The sequence below is a fragment of the Cryptomeria japonica genome, chromosome 7, assembly GCF_030272615.1.
Source record: "Cryptomeria japonica chromosome 7, Sugi_1.0, whole genome shotgun sequence".
In the NCBI taxonomy this organism is placed as follows: Eukaryota; Viridiplantae; Streptophyta; class Pinopsida; order Cupressales; family Cupressaceae; genus Cryptomeria; species Cryptomeria japonica.
In genome coordinates, this window is record NC_081411.1 from 212,812,494 (window position 1) to 212,818,811 (window position 6,318).

Sequence of the window (6,318 nt, forward strand, 5' to 3'; positions counted from 1 at the left end):
CCTATGAACTCAATCATACCTTCTAGACCAACTAGGATAGGTTTCTTGGCATTGAGGATAGAGCCTTGAGACTTCCACACACCCTCTCAACACTCCTATCAACCCTTAATTATCAAACACCATGTACTCTGATCCAACCCTCAACATGTACAAAAGGTTACTGTTAAACAAGAACTTACTGGCCTCTTGGACACACACTCACTCAAAGATGAATAACTTTTTTAACTGGACATATTTTGTAGATTGCTCTAGCGGGACTCTATACAACTTGGGTATGAAGAACATATCAAAAAATAAAAAAGATCCAACAGTTAAATATTGATATATTGACCCCATATCAGGACTATTATTTTCTTGTGACAGTCAAACCTTCCTGAGGCAAGTTTTCAGTCACCTTCATGCCTCAAACCACATGAAAAACCTATCACGGAACCCTAAAACAATAATGGTATGATAATTTACATAAATTATATATTTCCACCAATTTGTGTGGCTTTATCAACCAGGAACAAAAAGATATAGCATTATCTTTGTCTCGGTTTGCCCTAGTTCTGGGTTTTGACAATTTTGAGAGAACTTATTGTATATTTGCCAAAACAACACCAAATGACATGAAACCTGAAGGAAATGAAAGGTAACTTATTTTTCTTAAACCCTCAAACCATGTTAATGAACCTTCAATGCATAGCAATGGTGAAAACTAACAAATTGCAGACTGAATGTGAGGAAAGTTCAGGAAAAACACAGAATGGGCAAGGAAACCACTTACTATTATTGCCAAAAACTTCAATTTCAAGAATTAAAATTTTTTGAGGAGTTTTTTCACCTTATTTATATAATTATAAGGATTCCCAACCAACCAACCAACTATAACTACCCAAAACCAACCTTTTTGCAAATGTTGTCAAGCAACTTTGAAAAGTTGCATTGACATCATTTCTTGCTTTTTGACAACTTTTGGTTTATTATAATTCTTGATCATCCAATACCCAAAATAGGTTAAATAGCATGTTCTAAAATTAAAAATGATACAAAATACTCCCCACAACCTTGTTATTTCCATTTTGACTTGTTTTGACCACTAGGCCCTATGTGAGCAATTTGACAATTTTCAGGACATATGACTCAACTGACTCAACCTTTACATTTTATTGGCACTATTGGCCTTATTACATAATGTTGGGTCTAAATAGACCTTATTTGAACCAAAATAAAAATAAAAAATCATGCCCCACATATGGGCCCTTGAAGGGATGAGGTGCTCCTGCACCAATAGCACATCTTAGATCCATGTGCTTCACTCTTGTTTTGATGTATAGACATTATTGGAGACATTCGATGATTCATTTTTTGGATTGAGATGTATATTTCATATATATTTGACATCATGGTACACTTGGATATTGATTTTTTCTTCATGATATGATATGTAGTGGATGATTGGATGCATTCTACATTATTTATGCTTTGTTTATATGATGCATAGATGCATGTGATTTCTATATGTTTAGATACCTATATGCTTTCGTTAGATGATGGATGAATGCATTGGATTTCTATATGTTGAATGATTATATGATGATGCAATATGCCTATTTTATTTAGATGTTTGCATTTGGTTTTCCTTTAACATGCTCATATAATTAACATGTAATGATGAGATGATGATAATGATGATTATGAAATGCAATGATGAAATTTGTACATGTTTATGATCATGCATTAGAATGTATGGATAATGATGATACTTATGATGTATGAATGTATGAAAATTATCTCTATGTGATTTATGCAATGATGCAATGATTCTATGAAAAAAATGCAATGATGTAAGATAATGCAGTTGATATGTAATGTGATAATGAAATGAATGAATGAATGTGGAATGCAACTAGATGTATGATATGCGATGATGAAAAAAAAGTAACTCAATGAAATGATATCAATGCAACTAAAATGAATAATATGATGAAAGTGAATGTAAATGCCACTAAATAAATGATGTGAATGCATGTCTTTGATGATTAAAAGTGCATCTAAGTGAAATGATATAAATGAAATGATGAAATGGAACTAAAGGAGATGATATGATGAGAATGAATGCAAATGTAGCTAAATGAAATGATTTGAATACAATGATTTTTGTTAATACCAAGTGTACTCAATCTTCAATAAGAAGGATAAAGACCTGAAGAGATAGTTGTGTACACCTAAAAATGGTCTGAAGATAATTAATTAAATAAGCAATTATTTAATTAATCTCCCTTCCTAATTTAATTGAATTCATTAGGCAATTTGATTAAATTCTCCCTTTCATCTACTTATTAATAAATCTAAGGTTTTATTTAATAGATTCATTTCAATAGTCCCCTTTGATTAATTAATTCAAATTAATTAATCTTCCCCCAATTTCAATCAATTCTTCTAATCCCCTAATTAATTAAAACAAATCAATTTATGAGTTGTTGAGAATTAATTAGTCTTTTCCTATTATTTGAATTTTTAAATTCAAATTACCCACATGCCTCCTAACTTCTGACCACCTAACCTAATCATCCCTCTAACCTAACCCATTCCACCTAACCTGGGGTTTAACCAACCCTATCCTATCTTGCACATTCTAACCTCCTTATCCTAACCTCCTATGGTGTGGATATTTTCTTCTTGAGACACATGGCACTTTGGCCACATGTCTCCTCCCTTGGACACTTGCCCTTTTATAAGCAAGGATCTTTGACACTTGTCACCATAGAGATGACAAGTGTCCCTTCCTCCAACCTCTTCTCCAACCTCCTCCAATTTCACCCTTGATATCTTCAGACTCAATCTTGACCGTTGATTCCTACGACCTCACCCCTGACCTTGGAAATCCTATAAATATCCCTCATTTTGGAGCGTATAGGATCCCATATCATTATCGATTTAGGCATTGTTACTTAGGCATATCATTTGAGCATTATTGTTATAGGCAATTGCATTAGCTTAATTTGATCATTTTCTAGCATAATTGTTGAATCATGTAGCTTAATCGATCTCTTTTCTATCTTAATTGCATCATCATTATAGCTTAATCATGCATATCATTAGCTTAATTAGTCTCTTAGATCAATCTAGCATAATCAATCTCATCTTTGCATATTATTATCATTTAAAATCCTCCATCTAGGTGTAGTCAAGTCACTGGGATTGCTTATCCAGATCTGAGAGCAAACTCATACTCGCATCTCTTAGGAGGCAATAGGTCACTGTTGGTATTTTGATGATGTTTTGATTGTCATTGATGGACACACACTTACTTGATGTATGAGTTATGCTCAACTGGTAGTTGTTCCAACTGGTATTGTATGTCATTTAATGTGTAGTCTTTAGACTATCGGTATTTTGCAGAAGATGGTTTACCGGTCACAAATTGACTGAAGACCCCAAGCGGTACGAGGATCTCAAGCGGAACGAAGGACCCGAGCAGTAGTCAATTTTTTATCAGAACACTTCAATATTCCAGTCTTCATTTTTGACAACCGGTAATTGGTATATTGTATTAACCGATATATATATCTGTGATGAGTTACCAACCAATATTATTGTAATGTGTGATGAGTTATCATCCACCGACACTTTGGCGGTGTTTTTGTGTTGTGTTACCAAATGTGTCCAGATGCACTGTACCTAGGAACTTGTAGTCTAATCTTATTGGACTGACATGAAATCAGATTCTTTTATAAGGACATCATGTCTAGGTTTTGTATGTGAGATATAGAAGGAAAGGTTATTATGTGCAATCATTGAAGATAAGGTTAGGTTTGTGTAAAGAGATAGAGTGTGTAGATATAGAAGACTGAAGTAATGATGAAATGCATTAACAAGAAGCTGTCAAGGATCTAATTAAGTATACCGTGCTATTATCTAGATCATTCACTTGTTGATTACTCACATCATCGACAAGTCTAAAGCCCTTAACTGGGTAGGCTCAGCAAAGCCTTTGTAAATCCTCTAACAAGGTGGTTCACAACTGTGGATCTTAAATCCTCTAACGGGTAGTCTTTAACAGGACTTATCTCCTAACAGAGATTTAGATTTCTAATAGGATCCGTTCTGGTGAAGAACATTGTATGACCTTAACCAGTCTGGTTACTATTCTGCAGATAGTTACTTGTGAGTTTCTGCTCACCGTGGTTTTTCCCATTTGGGTTTCCACGTCAAATATCTTGTGTTATGGTGATTGTGCTTTTGTGGGTGAATTCTTTATTTGCTATTTGGTTTGCATTTATCTTAATCGGTTTATTAGTGAATCTGCTTCATCGATTATCTGCTAAATCATTTAAGAGTTTTCTTACAATAATTTTTGGCATACTAATTCACCTCCCCCTCTTAGTATTCATCGATTGGTATCAGAGCCAACCTTTCTTTAAGTCTAACCACTTGGAAGGAGATATGGGGGAATATAGTGTGAGGGAACTTACTCATTGTCTCACTCAGACTGAGAGAGCCTATGATAAACTCAAAGTCAAGTATAAAGCCTCTTTGGCCAAGAGAAGAGAACATGCTGAGAAATTGATGGAACTTACTAAAAATAGCTCTTCTAATGAAGCAGCCATGGATGCCCTTGTTGAAGAAGTTAAAAAACTGAATTAATCTAAAGCCAACCTGAGAAGGGAGTTGGAAGGATTGACTATCAGAATGTGTCAGGAGCTTGAGAACAAAAGGAGAGCTGAAGATCTAGTAAAAGACAAAGATCATGAGATCTCCAAGCTGAAGCAAGAAATCAGTACCCTTACCGCTCATCTCTAGGAGAGTAAAGTGGAAAAAGAAGAAATGCAAGATGAACTAAACATGGCTATTTCTGAGAATGCAGCCTTGATGGAATCCAATGTTGCTATTTCCAAGGAACTTATTGAGTCAAAGGAGATACTTCCCAAATTTAATCAGAGTATTGTTAAGCTAGAGCAAAAGCTAGAATCAACAAAGCCAACAAAGGATACCTCTAGACTTAGTTTCTCTAGGTATGAGGAAGGTGAGACCTCTAGAACAAAAGTTAAAGCATCAAAGAAGCAACCGACATCCAAGGGAAAAGGTAAGCAAAAATTTAAACTTGTTTGCTTTAATTGTCTCAAAGAGGGACATACTGCCAATGTGTGTAGAAGCAAGGCCTACAACAATTTTCCTTATTTTCAAAACAATGTGCCTAGATCCAATAGATTCAATGGAAATTGTTATGCATGCAACAAGTTTGGGCATAGAGCATTTGAATGCAGGTCGGTTTTGCACAACACTAGGAGATATTCTCCAAGGACTCAAGGAGTTATCCCGTAACTTTCTGTGAACCAGAATCCCAACCGGTACAATACCTATGACCATCGGTTAGTCGGTTATCAACCGGCAACTAGTTGGAGAGCAACTTTTTTGATCTATCATGGTAACGGTCACACTGCTGCAACATGCAGAAGGAAGAATGGAAGTATGAATGATGGACCATGGAGAAGACCTGGAATGGTATGCTATCATTGCAACAAACGGGGACACACTGCCAGAACTTACAAACTGAGAAAGAACCTATCAAGTGATATACCGATCACTCCAGAAGGGGAGATTGATGTTGAAACCGTTCAAACGGAAATGAATGAAACTTGGAAAAAGAAATCAGAAGAAGAGTCATAGGATGAACCTATTTCTGCACCTGGTGTGGAGTTCTCTGAACCAGAAAACTGAGCTTCATAAAAGCTTAGGGGGAACATATCGGTGAAATATTTCAAACCCCCGGCTTATATCGGCAAAGACCTTTATCGGTATATGTTACCTGTCAATCGGCAGAAGATTTGTGTTGGCATTTTGATGATGTTTTGATTGTCATTGATGGACACACACTTTCTTGATGTATGAGTTATGCTCAACCGGTAATTTTTCCAACCGGTATTGTGTATTATTGAATGTATAGTCTTTAGACTATCGGTGTTTTGTAGAAAATGGTTTACCAGTCACAAGTGGTATGAAGACTCCAAGCGGTATGAGGATCCCAAGTGGTTTGAGGAGCTCAAGCGGTACGAAGGAACCAAGCGGTAGTTAACTTTTGATCGGAATACTACAATCTACCAGTCTTCATTTTTTACAACTGGTAATCGATATATTGTATTAACCGGTATTACTCTGTGATGAGTTACCAACCGGTATTTCTGTAATGTGTGATGAGTTATCATCCACCGACACTTTGACAATGATTTTGTGTTGTGTTACCAAATGTGTCTAGATGCACTAAACCTAAGAACTTGTAGTCTAATCCTATTGGACCTACATGAAATCAGTTTCCTTTATAAGGACATCATG